Source organism: Nycticebus coucang, chromosome X (assembly GCF_027406575.1).
Source record: "Nycticebus coucang isolate mNycCou1 chromosome X, mNycCou1.pri, whole genome shotgun sequence".
NCBI classification, from domain to species: domain Eukaryota; kingdom Metazoa; phylum Chordata; class Mammalia; order Primates; family Lorisidae; genus Nycticebus; species Nycticebus coucang.
The window spans coordinates 156107360-156125600 of NC_069804.1; the positions used below are offsets into that span (position 1 = coordinate 156107360).

The 18241-nt window shown below is 38.5% G+C and overlaps 1 pseudogene; it reads left to right on the plus strand.

Annotated features, from left to right (window-relative positions):
• Positions 1-11462: 11462 nt before the first annotated feature.
• On the plus strand, positions 11463-12035 carry LOC128577049 (coiled-coil domain-containing protein 32-like; annotated as a pseudogene).
• The last annotated feature ends 6206 nt before the right edge of the window (positions 12036-18241 follow it).

The following is an 18241-nucleotide window of genomic DNA, read 5'->3' on the forward strand; positions in this document are numbered from 1 at the left end:
AAGACACAAAATTATAAAAACTCTGGAAGAAAGCATGGAAAAAATTCTTGATAATATTGGCTTGGGGAAAGATTTTATAAAGAAGACTCCATTGACAAGCACAGCAATAATAAGAATAAATAAGTAGGACTTAATTAAACTAAAAAGCTTAATTAAGCTAAAAGGCACAGCTAAGGACACAAAAATTAAAGCAAACAACCTCCAGAATGGGAAAAATATATTTGCATGTTACAAATCTGATAACCAGAATCTACAACAGAACTCAAAGTAATCAACAAGAAAAGAGCAAGGAATCACATTTATCACTGGGAAAGAAACATAAACAGAACCTTCCTCTAAGACAGATGAATGAGCAATAAACATGTGAGAAAATACTCATTGTCTATAATTATCAGAGAAATGCAAATAAAAACCACTCTGACATGTTACCTAATCCTGGTGAAAATAGCCCATATCACAAACTCCCAAGTTTTAGATGCTGACATGGTTGTGGAACATTTTTATACTGTTGGTGAGATTGCAAACTTGTACAGCCTTTTTAGAAAGAAGTATGGAGAATGCTCAAAGAGCTAAAAGTAGATCTTATATTTGATGCCATAATTGTTGGAACAATGTCATTATTGATAAAAAAAAATAACTGCAACAGATTGAAATACGTAAGGTTTACTAAAGATATGACTTCTTCTTTTTTTTTTTTTTGTAGAGACAGAGTCTTACTTTATGGCCCTCGGTAGAGTGCCATGGCCTCACACAGCTCACAGCAACCTCCAACTCCTGGGCTTAAGCGATTCTCTTGCCTCAGCCTCCCAAGCAGCTGGGACTACAGGCGCCCGCCACAACGCCCGGCTATTTTTTGGTTGCAGTTCAGCCGAGGCTGGGTTTGAACCCGCCACCCTTGGTACATGGGGCCAGTGCCCTACCGACTGAGCCACAGGCGCCGCCCTAAGATATGACTTCTTAATGATAGTAATGACAGTAAAACATCCAACATTGGCACTATTGGAAGATGCTAGTGAACCAACACATTATTCATTTTATTTACATATATATGTATATACATATACATATATCACTGCAATCATTTGATAAGATGATATTTTTCTTTTTTTTTTCAGTGTTTTTTTCTTTATCTCATATGAAAACCATTGCCCTCAAATTGACGATTTAAGCCATTAGTATTTATTTCTTTATTTATTTTTATTTTTTATTGTTGGGGATTCATTGAGGGTACAATAAGCCAGATTACACTGATTGCAATTGTTAGGCAAAGTCCCTCTTGCAATCATATCTTGCCCCCATAAAGTGTGACACACACCAAGGCCCCACCCCCTCCCTCCGTCCCTCTGCGCATCTTTCATAAAGATGATATTTGTCTTTACGAAAACATTCCAAATGGGGAAGTTATGATAGTACTAGGATATCACCATTTTGCAAGCCTTACAGAGCAATGAGCATCAATGGCTGTGACATCACGAAAAAAGAGACTAACAGACATTACTTACTTCCTGATAGAAGTATATAACCCCACTTATGAGGTGTTCTTGTGAAAATATCAAACCTGAACTTGATCAACAGTCTAACTCTACCACTTTATTGCAAACAGAAGGCCAAGGAAGCCCTAGAATGTAATCACCAAAATCCATACTGGAAGGCTCTACAAAATAAATGATGAGAGGATTGGAGACAAGATGACTGACTGAAGCCACCTTTTCACAGAGACTCCCATCCAGAAGGAGAGTTAAAGGACAGAAATTTAGCAAGTAACCTGGTGGATTAAAGCTGCACCAAGAGAGAAGGTTGAAGAACGCACATCAACCACGCTGAGGTGAGCTGCAACCCCAGGGATCCGAACAAAAGGTACAAAATCCATCACCAAGTGGGTGGGAGTCCCCTCCCCCATGAGAATGGCTCAGAGTGCCCAACAAACAAACGAGCAGAGCTCAAAGTTCCTCCCACTACACTCCACAGGAGAGACCCTCTAAAAAATGGACCTACCTCCCCTACTAGGATGCCACAGCGTTCTCCTACCTAGTATAAAACTGTATATATTTTCTACCTGCAAATCTGAGCTCCCAGCACTCCCCTCCACTCTCACTCTGAGGTCTGGAGGCCTGTCCCTCAGGAGTCCAGATACTTGGGTGATTTCTCGAGGGGTGTGGACAGGGCCTAAACTGCAGCTGGTCAGTGCTGACTCTGTGGAACGGGAGTGAGGAGAGGACAGTTGGCTGAGAGGGAAACACACAGGAGCACCAGTGCCCTGAGGCACAGAGCAGTAGCCGTCTTTTGGCAACAATAGGGCTCACTCCTGCATATTCCAAACCCAAACCCCCTGTCTCCCTGGGAAACCAGAGGAGGCTGGGCATCTACTCAGGTGGCAACCACCATGGAACAGATCTGGGCCAGAAATGCAGGCCCCATGAGTAAAGGGTTTGCCTGAGGTGGTACCAGCCTGGGTGAAGCACTGGAAGTAGAAACGTATGCACAGAGCTGGGAAGTTCCCAGCGTGGGCCTGACCCAGAGGACAGCTTTACTGAGCCTAAGATGCACCCAGCCCTCAGGGGATCATCAGCCTACAGACAAAGGAAGACAAGTGGCTAGAACTGACAGCTAACCAAATACCAACCTGCAGTGGCAAACACAGGGCCTGAGGCACAGGTTCTGGGAATTCAAAACAGCTTCTCTTCTGCAGGGGAATTTAGCAGGGAGAGAAACAAATTCCTACAAAGTTGTTCTCTTCTGTTCACTGAGGGAACACCCCCAGCCTCCATCAACCACCTGAGGTTGTCAGGCCTCACCTCTCCCTGCTGGATAGAGGCAGAGACAGTGGCTTGGCTGAGCAGATATAGATTTCCTTGTGATTCAGACAGCTGCAAACCCCTGGAGTATCTGTTCACTACAGGCAACTGGGTTACAGTCCTGCAAAGCTATCAGTGACAGGGGATGACAGAGGTGCAAGGTGGGAAAGGAGGCATCAAACTTCCCAGACTAATCTATTTGCTGGGTGGGTCCTCCTGACTTCATAGAGCACCGGAGCAAGTCATATTTGAGTTGTCACCAGACCCCTGTGATCCAGGTGCCAGAGACCTTTTAAACTCTCCCACCTGAGACAGGTGCTGACTGAGACAATTGATTTGGACCTTTTGAACTAATCCAATCACCAGAGAACTATCAAAGTAGTGCCCAGCGTGCATGGTTGTAGGAAGGTTTGATTTTCCTTTTCCAATTGTTGCATGTGGGGGGCGGGGTGATTTAATTGCTGGTATTTCTCCACCTGAGACTTCAACCCCGAGTGACTCTTTCACTAGGGTCGGACAGAGACCAGGTAAAAATAAGACAGAACAACTTAGCCCTACCACACCAAACAGGTCCCCAGTTACTCAGGCCATAGCACTGTATGAGTCCTCCAAAAAGCTCCAGGGGGGAAGTCGAATGGTGTAAAATAATCATGGGGCAGAATCAGGGGAAAAACTCTGGCAACATTAATAAACAGAATACACAAACCCCTCCCCCAAGGAAAGATATGACAGATGTAACTGAAGTTCCTATTCATAAACAGCTGGCCGAGATGTCAGAAATCAAATTCAGAATTTGGATTGCAAACAATATTAATAGAATGGAGAAAAATTTGGAACTAGAAATTCAAGGAGCAATTCAAAACTCGGAATTAGAAATTCGAGGAGAAATTCAAAAGTTGTCTCAAAAATTTAACGAATTTAAAGACAAAACCACCAAAGATTTTGATGCACTGAAGCAAGAATTTGCAGCTCTTGAAGATCTGAAAAATACAGAGAATCCCTCAGTAATAGAGTAGAGCAAGCAGAAGAAAGGATTTCTGACATTGAAGACAACAAATCTTTTGAACGCTCCCAAACTCTGAAAGAGGAAGAGAAATGGAGAGCAAAAACGGTTCATTCTCTCAGAAAGCTCTGGGATAATTCCAAAAAGGCTAATATCTGTCTCATTGGAATCCCTGAAAGTAATGAAGTGGACTCACAAGGCACAGAGACCTTTCTCCATGAAATTATGAAAGAGAATTCCAGACATGCAAAGAGACTCTGAAATTCAGATAGCAGACAGTTTCAGAAGCCCAATACATCTCAATCCAAATAAGACATCCCCCAGGCATATCATAATTAACTTCATTAAAGTTAATATGAAGGAGAAAATCCTCAAAGCTGCCAGGAGAAAGAAAACCATTACCTTCAAAGGGAAGAATATTAGAATGACTGCAGATCTCTCTGCTGAAAATTTTCAAGCCAGAAGAGGGTGGTCATTGAATTTTAATCTCCTAAAACAAAATAACTTTCAACCCCGGATCCTGTATCCAGCTAAACTGAGTTTCATTTATGATGGAGAAATTAAACAGTTTAATGACATTCATATGTTGAAGAAATTTGCCATAACCAAACCAGCTCTTCAGGATATTCTCAGACCTATCCTCCATAATGACCAGCCCAATCCTCTACCACAAAAGTAAACTCACTCAGAAACTTTTGATCAAACTCCAACTTCCACAGTGGCAAAAGGATTAAAAATGTCCACTGGACTTTCGAAAAACTCTAACCCAAAATTTTACCAGACTTATCAATATTCACCATTAATGTGAAGGGCTTAAACTGTCCTCTGAAGAGGCACAGGTTAGCTGACTGGATACAAAGACTCAGGCGAGATATTCGTTGCATACAAGAGTCACATATTACATTCAAAGATAAATATAGACTCAGGGTGAAAGGATGGTCTTCCATATTTCAGGCAAATGGTAATCAGAAAAAAGCAGGTGTTGCAATTGGATTTGCAGACACAATAGGCTTTAAACCAACAAAAGGGAGGAAGGATAAGAATGGTCACTTTATATTTCTTAAGGGTAATACTCAATATGATGAGATTTCAATTATTAATATTTATTCACCCAACCAGAATGCACCTCAATTTATAAGAGAAACTTTAACAGACATGACCAACTTGATTTCCTCCAGCTCCATAATAGTCGGATTTTCAACACTCCTTTGGCATTGTTGGATAGATCCTCCAATAAGAAGCTGAGCAAAGAAATTTTACATTTAAACCTAACCATCCAACATTTGGATTTAGTAGACATCTACAGAACATTTCGTCCCAACAAAACTGAATACACATACTTCTCATCAGCCCACGGAACATGCTCCAAAATCGATCACATCTTAGGTCACAAGTCTAACCTCAGTAAATTTAAAAGAATAGAAATTATTCCTTGCATCTTCTCAAACTACCATGGAATAAATGTTGAACTCAGTAACAACAGGAATTTGCATACTCATACAAAAACATGGAAGTTAAATAACCTTATGCTGAATGTTAGCTGGGTCATAGACGAGATTAAAAAGGAAGTTGACAAATTTTTGGAACAAAATGACAATGAAGACATAAATTATCAGAACCTCTGGCATACCACAATAACAGTCCTAAGAGGGAAATTTATAGCACTGCAAGCCTTCCTCAAGAGAATGGAAAGAGAGGAAGTTAACAACATAATGGGACATCTCAAGCAACTGGAAAAGGAAGAACATTCCAACCCTAAAACTAGTAGAAGAAAAGAAATAACCAAAATTACAGCAGAATTAAATGAAATTGAAAACAAAAGAATTATACAACAGATCAATAAATGAAAAAGTTGGTTTTTTGAAAAGGTCAATAAAATAGATAAACCTTTGGCTAACATAACCAGGAAAAAAGAGTAAAATCTCTGATTTCATCAATCAGAAACGACAAGGACAAAATAACAACAGACCCCTCAGAAATTCAAAAAATCCTTAATGAATATTACAAGAAACTTTATTCTCAGAAATATGAAAATCTAAATGAAATTGAAAAATACTTGGAAACACATCACCTTCCAAGACTTAGCCAGAATCAAGTGGAAATGTTGAACAGGCCTAAATCAAGTTCTGAAATAGCATCAACCATACAAAATCTCCCTAAAAAGAAAAGCCCGGGACCAGATGGCTTCACATCAGAATTCTACCAAACATTTAAAGAGGAACTAGTACCTATATTACTCAATCTGTTCAACAATATAGGGAAAAAAGGAAGACTGCCCAACATGTTCTATGAAGCAAACATCACCCTGATCCCCAAACCAGCAAAAGACCCAACAAAAAAGAAAATGATAGACCAATATCACTAATGAATATAGACACAAAAATATTCAACAAGATCCTAACAAACAGAATCCAGCAACACATCATACAAATTATACATCATGACAAAGTTGTTTTTATCCCAGGGTCTCAAGGCTGGTTTAATATACGTAAATCTATAAATATAATTCAGCACATAAACAAATTAAAAACCAAAGACCATATGATTCTCTCAATTGATGCAGAAAAAGCTTTTGATAATATCCAGCATCCCTTCATGATCAGAACACTTAAGAAAATTGGTATAGAAGGTACATTTCTTAAACTGATAGAGGCCATGTATAGCAAACCCACAGCCAATATATTATCAAATGGACTTAAATTGAAATCATTTCCACTCAGATCAGGAAACAAACAAGGCTGCCCATTGTCTCCACTGCTCTTTAACATTGTAATGGAAGTTTTAGCCATCGCAATTAGGGAAGAAAAGGCGATCAAGGATATCCACATAGGGTCAGAAGAGATCAAACTTTCACTCTTCACAGATGATATGATTGTATATCTGGAAAATACTAGGGATTCTACTACAAAACTCTCAGAAGTGATCAAGGAATACAGCAGCATCTCAGGTTACAAAATCAACATTCATAAATTGGTAGTCTTTATATATACCAACAATAGTCAAGCTGAAAAAACAGTTAAGGACTCTATTTCATTCACAGCAGGGCCAAAGAAGATGAAATATTTGGGAGTTATCTAAAAAAGGATGTGAAAGATCTCTATAAAGAGAACAATGAAACTCTAAGAAAAGAAATAGCTGAAAATGTTAACAGATGGAAAAACATACCATGCCCATGGCTGGGAAGAATCAACATTGTTAAAATGTCCATACTTCCCAAAGCAATATACAATTTTAATGCAATCCCTATTAAAGTTCCACTGTCATACTTTAAAGATCTTGAAAAAATAATACTTGGTTTTATATGGAATCAGAAAAAACCTTGAATAGCCAAAACATTACTCAGAAATAAAAACAAAGCAGGAGTAATCACGCTACCAAACCTGAGACTATACTATAAATCAATAGTGATCAAAAGAGCATGCTACTGGCACAAAAACAGAGAAGTAGATGTCTGGAACTGAATAGAGAACCAAGAGATGAATCCAGCTATTTACCGTTATTTGATCTTTGACAAGCCAATTAAAAACATTCAGTGGGGAAAAGATTCCCTATTTAACAAATGGTGCTGGGTGAACTGGCTGGCAACCTGCAGAAGACTGAAACTGGACCCACACCTTTCACCATTAACTAAGATAGACTCTCACTGGATCAAAGATTTAAACTTAAGACATGAAACTATAAAAACTATAAAAACTATAAAAATACTAGAAAGGGAAAACCCTTGAAGAAATCAGTCTGGACGAGTATTTTATGAGGAGGACCCCCCCGGGCAATTGAAGCAGCTTCAAAAATACACTACTGGGACCTGATCAAACTAAAAAGCTTCTGCACAGCCAAGAACACAGTAAGTAAAGCAAGCAAACAGCCCTCAGAATGGGAGAAGTTATTTGCAGCTTATGTCTCCAACAAAGGTTTAATAACCAGAATCCACAGAGAACTCAAACCTATAAGCAAGAAAAGAACAAGTGATCCCATCACAGGCTGGGCAAGGGACTTGAAGAGAAACTTCTCTGAAGAAGACAGGTGCACGGCCTACAGATATACGAAAAAGTGCTCATCATCTTTAATCATCAGAGAAATGCAAATCAAAACTACTTTGAGATATCATCTATACTCCAGTAAGATTAGCCCATATCACAAAATCCCAAGACCAGAGATGTTGGCGTGGATGTGGAGAAAAGGGAACAGTTCTACACTGCTGGAATGCAAATTAATACATTCCTTTTGGTAAGATGTTTGGAGAACACTTAGAGATCTAAAAATAGATCTGCCATTCAATCCTGTAATTCCTCTACGAGGTATATACCCAGAAGATCAAAATTCACATTATAACAAAGATATTTGTACCAGAACGTTTATTGCAGCCCAATTCATAATTGCTAAGTCATGGAAAAAGCCCAAGTGTCCTTCGATCCATGAATGGATTAATAAATTGAAGTATATGTACACCATGGCATATTATGCAGCCTTAAAGAAAGATGGAGACTTTACCTCATACATGTTTCCACGGATGGAGCTGGAACATATTCTTCTTAGTAAAGTATCTCAAGAATGGAAAAAAAAGTCTCCAATGTACTCAGCCCTACTATGAAACTAATTTATGGCTTTCACATGAAAGCTATAACCCAGTTATAACCTAAGAATAGGGAGAAGGGGGAAAGGGAGGGGAGGGGGAATGATGGGTGGAAGGAGGGTGATTGGTGGGATTACACCTGCAGTGCATTTTACAAGGGTACATGTGAAACTTAGTAAATGTAGAATGTAAATGTCTTAACACAATAACTAAGAAAATGCCAGGAAGGCTATGTTAACCAGTGTGATGAAAATGTGTCAAACGGTCTATAAAACCAGTGTATGATGCCTCATGATCACATTAATGTACACAGCTATGATTTAATAATAAAAAAAGAAATTCAAAATAAATAAATAAATAAATAATGAGGGAGGGAGAGAGAGAGGATGAGGGAGAGAAGAACCTGAGGACTGAATGATAGTTAAGAGACATAGCAACTCATTGCCATATGTGTACTTTATTTGTACCTTTATTTAAACAAACTATTAAAAAGAACTTAGGAGAAAATCAAGAAAATTTGTTCACTGGCTATATTATTTTATGATAAATATTAAATCTTTAGATGAGATAATTATAATGAGAATATAATCTTTATAAAGAGCTTACATCTTGTAGAAATATTTGAAGTGAAATTATGCTTGGGGCTTGTTTCAAAATAATCCTTGTTAGGGGACTAGGGTTACATAAATGAAATAAAATTGGAAATGAAATGATACAAGTACCTGTTGAACTTGGGTGGGGAGTTCATGCAAGTTCATGCTTTTTACTTTGGTAAAAGTTTGAACTTTTCCAAAGTCAAAAAAACATTTTAAAATGGTATGAGGCAAATAAAGTTGGTTAAAATATAAACCTCAGTATGCTCAAATAGTTAAAGATATAATTAATTACACACATGATAAGTCCTTCCTATAAAAGTAAGGAATAGGGTACAATGAGACCTTATATCAAGGTGGAGATCTGCACTTAGTTATTTCTAATATTTTATTAATGGATCCATACTTTTTATTTGTTTCTTTTAAATTGCTCATGTTATTTGCGTATAAGTTACTCATTATGAAAAAACGAGCCAAGTTGATAAATTTAACTTAATTCAATAAAGGGTGACAACAAAGAGAGACATGTAAAATAAATAGTTTATTAATTTTACTTTTGGGGGTTGAACAATGGTGTGATAGCATCATTTTAAAAAGAATTCTATTTGAAGGTCCATCCCTTTAGATATCAGCAGGAGTGCTGTGTTTGTTCTTGGATGCCATATTTTAGAAGAGCTAACTACTGTGGTACAGCCAGAGGAGAACGGCCACAGCTGTGAGGTGATCTAGAAAACCTGCCAAACATAAAGGCATTAAAGGTACTAGGAATGTTTAACCTGGACAGGAAAAATCTTGCATGTACATGGAAACAGCCTTCAAATACGTGAAAAGCCTGCCTGACAATCAGTTGGTGGATATGTTTACAATATATTACTCAGGAAAGCCAATAATTGGTCAAAGTTGCAGAATAGTAGGTTTTGTCCCCAGTGTGGAGAACTTTCAAACCAGTGAACTCAGCTGCCCTAAATGATAAAAAGCTGCCCTTGGAAATAGGCAAACAACAGGACAACATAAAATTCCAGGTGTCTTCTAGCCCTAAGGTTCTAAGTTTTAAGTTGTTCAATAAATACCTGCTTAAAACCAAGAAAGAAGCTTCCTTAGCTTAAGAAAGTTTTCCTTAACCAGACAGGTGCCTGTTTATTCAATAAACCTAAATACAGAGGAGATATTTTCAGGGGGGGAAATCAATACTTTTAAAGATAAAATCTATCAATGTTATTTGTGTCAGGTGCCTGGAGTAAATTAAGTTTACAACTTCAGCAGACTGTCATGTGAAAGTGTAGCAATGACTAACAAATTGAATTACCATAGTACTACATCACTCACAAAGGTATTATTGATAGTGACAGAGGGATATTGAATTTAAATTATTCATTTTTATTGATTGAGCAGCATGTCTTAACTAGGAAACAAAAAGGAAAAAGCTGAGATGTTAGACTTGGATTTTACCTCCCATCAAGAATGCTCTTAGAAAAGAATATGTGCATACGCAGTCAAGCCTTACAAAAAAACATCAAATCCACTGAAATTTTCCCTGTCCACCCTTCAAACTTGTCTTCCCTATTCACATTCATCTCACCTCCACCTATCCACACAGAACCCTGCACTTCAGTGACCCCTCCTTCTTGAGCTTGCTCCTTGATCTTGTACCTTCTTGGCCTGGTTTCATTCCTTATTTCAAAACCATACATTGAATACTTCTTCTGGGCTAGACACTGTGCTAGGCATCAAGGATAAACAAGCAAGTATGACTTTCTTTCAAGGAAGAGGTAATGTAATGTAGAGGAAAAAACACATAAAACGAAACAAAACAAATTGCAATGGAGTGTAGTACATTTTCCCCCCATCATTCAAAATCCCCTGTCCTAATCTCTGTTCTCACTGTATCTAAAAATATTCTTAGTCTTTGTGGAATCATAGAACCCACCTGAAAAATTCTGTGTAACCTATAGACTGTCTTCCTGGGAAAAAATACAAGAAAAACATTACATATAATGTTGTTCTTTGTATATATACATATGTGTGTGTATATATATACGTATATAATGTTTCCTTTGTATATATATGTGTGTGTGTATACACAATGTATGTGTATATATGTAGTTTACTTAAATTGCACATGAACACCCCGTGTGTACGTGTATATATGGACATATATATATGGACACCCTGTGTGTGTGCACACACACAATTTTTTTTTCATAAAATGTTTGGGAGTTCTAAAGCTGAGCCGAGCATTTGTGGGCTGCTAGGCCAGGTACTATGGTAGATAAGGAAGGGCAGGAGTGCCCAGCACTTGGAATTCCCCTCTCTGCTTTGACCCCAGAATATCAGAGAGACCTTGGGACCTGATTCATCCTGCCCAGCCAGTCCTTGACACCATAGCGACTGAGGCCTGGAGTCTGGACACAAGGGTTTCCTGCACAGTTCTGGATGCCTTGGGGGACACAGGGACACGGGGCTCTGGTGTAACCAAAGTTTTCGTTTGGTTCAGATTCCAAATGAAAATGTTTGAGAGTGTTGACTCTACAACCACAAGATCTAGGGGGTTCCCTGGGCTTAAATCTGTTCCTGTCTGCCAAATCCTGACCAGGAAGATGGTGCCAACAATGCCTTCTTAGACTCCTTTGTGGATTCTTACCTTGATGACGAAGGCCAGAGGAAAGCAGCAGACATTGCTGTTCAGCAAGCTGTAAAGCCTTGGGCTCCCTTGCAGGATTCAGAAATGTATTTAGCATCCCTAGAGAAGAAACTGAGAAGAATCAAAGGTTTAAAGCAGGAAGTGACTTTTAAGGACAAACTTCAAACCAATAAGTTTTCAAACCAAGAACTCCAAGCCAAGAAGGAATGCACAGATGGCTTCCTTCAGGAAAAGTTAGCCTCAGAGTTCTTTGCGAGTGGACTTGATTCTGATGAGAGCATCTTGGAACATTTCAAGAGGTGGCTCCAACCAGACAAAGTAGCCATCAGCACAGTGGAGGTCCAATATCCGATTCCTTCAGTCACAGGTTGAGAAGCCAGACACCAGGGACGAGCCAGTGGCTGGGGATGTGCCAGCAGCAGGAGAATAAATAAGCACACTTTGAGCAGCTTTCTCAGGTCCAGAGGGAACAGTGGAAAGCTCTTCAGAACAGCAAGGAGAAATCTAGGGAGGGGGGAAAAGCCCAAACTTCCACTCTACAAAGAAAACAGCGGGAAGCCCCTGAGGACTGACTTGGGGCTGGGATGTGTCATTGTCTTGGATGAAGTGACTAACCCAGCATGTGCTGGGCCAAAATATGGCTTTCCTCTGTGTATTGCAGCTCCACTGAGCTCTGTTGCTGCAGGTTAGGAGTCTCCTAAGGAGCTAGTGAAAGACTATGTATGAAAGTACCTAGAGAAACTGAGGTCCCTGACATGTAATGTGTAATTCAAGTAAGCCATAATTTTGCTTGCCTCTTCTGAATATTCATGCCTGTGTCCCATCATTCCCATGGTAAATTGTCAGGATTGAGTGGCACCAAGAACAAATCCCCCAAAATAGATAAATAAATAAATAAAACCAATATTCTATTTGAAAAAGAAGAGTGAAGTCTGCCTCCTTGAATCCTAGCCCCATCTGGGGCTTCTCTAATCAATCTGTAGTAAATATAGCAGCTCTGGGGAAAGAGGCCTGGCTTCTCCTTTCTTCCATTTATTCCTTGTGGAGAAAATGGGTAAAAGAAGTATGAAAACGTGGGTGTTTATGTCTGTGTGAGTGTATATATATATATATTTCATGCATGGCTTCTCCTGCAACTTCCACCTGTACTCAAAAGAGGCCAGGTTACAAATCAGACTTATAAATATGTTGTTAGACACTACTCCTGAATAGTTCTGAGCCTGTTCCTTGTGGAAGTTTTCCTGGCTGCGCCTGACCTTCAGTCCTTGTTTGTTGCATTATTGTTCAGTGTGTGTTGTCATATAAAACTTCTATAAAACTTCTAATCAGAAAAAAAAAATGGGGGGAGTTCAAAGTTTCCCTAACCTAAACAGGAAAACCTAGAGTTAAAATTCCTTGCCATAACTTGTTAATGATTGTTAAGTAGTTAATGTTTTCCTATTTCGGGAGCTTTTACATTGTCCTGAGGGAAAATGTCTAGTATCTAAATGCATTAAGGAAAAAGAATTAAGTGACAGTTGGAATTTTAGGATTCTTGAAGGACCAGAAAAGGTGAGGAAGGCATTATCTTTCCAGATTATTCCACACAGGTGGCCTAAATGCAAAGATATACTATGCCTAAGTCTTTATCACTAAAAATAAATTATTTCATCCAAGTTCTCTGCAAAACTTTCAGGCATCTGTCATCCCCCAAACCTCTCTTGTTTCATTTTTTTAATTAAACAAAGACAGGAACATGATTCCTTCCCCATTAGAAAAATACCACCACCACAATTTACATCCATGACTTTTACACTCACTCTAAATGCTTTATCTTAATTGTTTTGGAGTCTTTTTAAATTAAAACAGGTATAGTTATTGGTAGAGTTTGAAAATTAGATCCTTACCATTGGGCCTCAGGCAAGGAGTTTTCCCTAAAGCAGAGGAGCAGGTACACCCAGGGCAAAACTAATCATCCGGCTAGCTCAGACCACCACCGCTTTTTAGCTTAAAGCCTTCCTCCTCAAATTGTAGTTACATCAAAATCACCTGGGAGTTTATAAGAAATGCAGAATCCCAAACTCACACCAGGCCCACTAAATCAGAATTTGAATTTTCACAAGATACCCAGATGATTTTTGTGCCTATTAAAATTTGAGAAGCACTGTCTTAAAGAACAGGTTAGTCCACATTGTAGTGACACTGAGTAGATTCCCAGGCCTAAGGGATTTGAATTTTGGGGCATCTTTACAGATTAAGATGCTCCATTGGAGTAGTTTCAGCATCTAGTACAGTGCCTGAAAACTAAGAAACTACAGTAAACACTTGTTCATTGACCCATTAAAAAGTTTTTGTTGAGCATCCACTATATGTGAAACATTGGATAAAGCATTGTTGAGAAAGACGTCATAAAGTTTATAGTCTAGTGCAGTATTTCTCAAAGATGTGTCACTTTACTATCTACATCAAAATTACAAGGAGGTTGGTATGAGTTTTAAAAAGGCAAATTCCTGGGACCCACCCCAGATCAGCTACATCAGAATCTGAATTGATAGAGCAGCAAGAATCAGCACTCAGGTAATTCTTGTGCAGGCTAAGTTTGAGAACCACTGACTTCTGGATTATGGAAGATTAATGAATAAAGTCATCCATTCAACAAATATTTATTGAGCTCTACTATACCACATGCTAGGCACTCTTTCAGGCACTAGAGAAATAGCAGTTAACCAAATTTCTTATCCTCATGGAAGTACATTCTAAATGGAGAAGGCAGATTATAAACAAACACATATTTCAACAATCAAAAAGCACTAAGAAGAAAACTAAGGCCTGGTAAAAAGCTACTCAGTGATGTGGATGCTATTTCATGTAGGATAGTCCAGAAAGGCCTGTCTGTAAAGGTTATAATTGATTCAAGACCCAAATGAAATGAGGGAGTGAGCCATGCAGATATCTGGGAAGGATTTTTCCAGGCAGAAGGAACAATATGGGCAAAGTCACTTTGGTGGGAGTGTGTCTGGCGGGTTCTAAGATACAAAAGAGAATAGTAAGTAGGCCAGCAGGAGAGTGATTCTTCTTTGAAGAAGAATCAAAGAGGTAATATAGGTTTAAGAGCATGAACAGATAGTTTTAAGAACTTTGAATTTTACATTGTGAGAAATGAAGAGCCACTAGGTTTTAAGCAGAGAAGAAAAATTATATAACTTATGTTTTTAAATGTTTACTCCGGCTGCTTGTAGAGAACAGACTGTGGGAAGTGTATTTGTAAAGCTAAGGTGCTCTAGCAAAGAGAACCAACCTTATGGTAGTTTAAGAACAAAAGAGTTTGTTTCTCTCTTATTTAGTGCCCCAGATGTGAACAGTTCAGATCCAGAGAGCAGATCTAGTACTTATAATGATTCATGGACCCAGATTCATTCCAAGTTGTAGCCCTGCCATTGCCTCGGGCCTTACTAGTCTAGCTCAAAGTCATAGTGTCAGGATATACAGGTGTCACAGACAAAAACAAAAAGAAGGGTATAGAGAAAGCAAGCCCAAGGTGTTACAATTTCCTGATTAAGAAATAACACATGTCACTTATGCTCACATTCCATTAATGAAAACTAATCACATGGCCATATCTAACTAAAAGCAAGGATAGGCTATATAGTCTAACTAGACAGCTGTACATTTGGATATATTCCTTTGATTATAGCAGAAGGTCAAATGTGTTTGATGGACAGCTGTCAGTGTCTTCCAAAGTGGGCTAGACCAAAAGGTCAATATTACAGTCATCCAAATGAAAGATAATGGTAGCACGGACCAAGATGGTGGCAGTAGACATAAGGAGGAGTGGCTGGTTTCTGTAATGCTATAGTTTAAAGATTTTCTGATAGGATATGGATGTGAAAGAGTCAAAGATGACTGCAAAAATTTTGGTCTGAATGACTTAAAGGAAGGAATTGAATGAATTATAGGATAAAACATACTCCTCCTGACCCAGACTTATTCTCTTCTTCCCATCTTCTTTTTTTTTTTTTTTTTTTTGAATTTGGGTTAGACAGAGTTTTATTAGATAGGACACAAACCAGAAAAAAATAAATCAATAAATTGTACCACTCCAAAGTTAATAACCTCTGTTCTTTGAAAATATTCTCCCCACCACAAGAGGCAAAATATTTGAATAAATACTTCACAAAAGATGTATGTTTGGCCAGTAAGCACTTGAAGCATTGCTCAATATCAATAATCATCTAGGAAATTATATCCAAACCACAATGAGATATTACCACATACTCATCAGAATGACCAAAATTAGAAAAGTTTACTGATGATACCTAGTGCTGGAGAGAATATGCGGTAATTAGAATACTCCTACCTTACTGCTGAGAATATATAATAGTAAAATCACTTTTTTTTCAATTATTTTTTTTTACTTTTTTTATTGTTAAATCATAGCTGTGTACATTTGTGCAATCAAGGGGTACAATGTGCTGGTTTCATATACAATCTGAAATATTCTCATCAAACTGTTCAACATAGCCTTCATGGCATTTTCTTAGTTATCGTATGTAGACATTTGTATTCTGCATTTAGTAGGTTTCACCTATACCCATTCTAAGATGCACCATAGCTTCCCATCTTCTTAAACCCAATGCTACATCTTAGTGTGAATAAGACTCAACTTTTTCCTTAAAAGCCAGTTTTCAAATTTCAGTTGTACTACTTTCTTGTGTGTGATCTTAAGCAAATCATTTCATTCAATGGGTCTTAGTTTCATTGTATAAAATAGAGACAATGGTGATATCAACTTCATAAAGTTACTGTGAAGATTAAATAAGGTAATGTACAGAATGTACATAGTATAGTGCAGGACAAACAGGAAGCACTCAATAAAAACCAGGCCATCAGACTTGGGATAGAGATTACATGTGATTATACATGACTTTGTAAAGCATATAACATAATTCCTGGCACATGGAATGTGCTCAGTAAATGGTATTTATTATTATTAAAAGGGTGAGGCTAGAGGCCAGAGACAAACTTAGTGACTTTCCAATTATTTCATAGACAGCACTGAGAAGAATATGTCATCTTACCAAAATGCAGAAACTAAATGAATGTGCTGTATGGAATTGTAGACTGTTGTGAATATTTTTCTTATACCCTTATAAATATCAGTCACAGTTTCTCCCTATCTCTGGTGTACAGAACTCTGACATCCTCCATCAACTAGTGTCAGAGAGGAATATAAATGATCTTCATTCTGTAGGGGTGGAGAGAAAACTCCCTCTCCAACCTCTGAAAGTTCACTGAAAATGAACTGACAAAAAGCAGACTGATAGAAGAGAAAAGCATAATTTTGTTCAACATGTATAACATGGAGGAATCACAGCAGAATTGTTACCCAATAACTCAATGAAATCCAGATGCTTATAGACCCTTTTTTATAGGATAAGGGGAGTTGAGAGTGTTAGAATGAATGATTCTCATGATAAATGAATGAGCCTAAAGAACAATGGCCTAGGAATAATTTTCTCTCAGCTCTAGGGGAGGTGGCGAGAAAGTGAGGGACAAAACTTCACTATATAAAAAAACTCATTATGCAGGTAAAGTACCCAAGATAATCTCTCAGAATTGCCTTCAAAAGAATATGGAAAGGGGATCAGAAAGACAGGGAGGCAAGGAAAGATCAGAGAGAGCCTTTGAGGCTGCTTCTGTAGTTCAGCATGTCAAAGTACAGCATTTTCAGGCATCATTTTCTGATTCCCATAATTCCTCTGTCCGAAACTTCCTACAAATTTCATACATTGCAAGTCAATGGCTGTAGAGGAAAAAATCAGTTTAGTAGCTGAGTGGCAAAGGATCCCATTAAACCAGTCTCCCATATCTTGGAGTAAGTTAGTCCAATTAAACAACTCTATCTCAATGCAAAAGGTAGTCTCTGCAGGGCTCTCATGTAAGTTTAATCTCTCCATGGCACAGGCAAACAGATTTCTGATAAGAGGCACATCTATGGAAACAGAAGAAAAACAAAGGTTAAAGTCTAGAGCACTCTACCAGCTAGTTTCTTTAGAGTCTGGAGGGCAGTCATTTGAGAAGATATTTAGATTTTGATTGGAAGCATCTACAGTTGGTGCAGAAGCATGTCATGGTGATCTGACAGATTTTCCTGGTCTATAGTTTGCATGTCACAAAGTCTGTCCAAATACAAACTATTGTGATTTTTCTTTAAAGCCAATTTGACCATCTTTGCCTCATAGGTCTCAGGGATTATAAAAAAAGACAGTTTTGTTTTTTTTTTTTTTTGTAGAGACAGAGTCTCACTGCACCGCCCTCGGTAGAGTGCCGTGGCATCACACAGCTCACAGCAACCTCTAACTCTTGGGCTTACGCGATTCTCTTGCCTCAGCCTCCCGAGCAGCTGGGACTACAGGCGCCCGCCACAACGCCCGGCTATTTTTTTTGTTGCCGTTTGGCCGGGCTGGGTTTGAACCCACCACCCTCGGCATATGGGACCGGCGCCCTACTCACTGAGCCACAGGCGCCGCCCCAAAAAAGACAGTTTTAATTTCTAGTGATTCCAGATCAGGAGGGTGGGAAAAAAATTGAAAATGTTAGTTTGGAGACTGGTGATCAGATATTAAAATATACTAAAAATTCAAAATTCAATCCAGA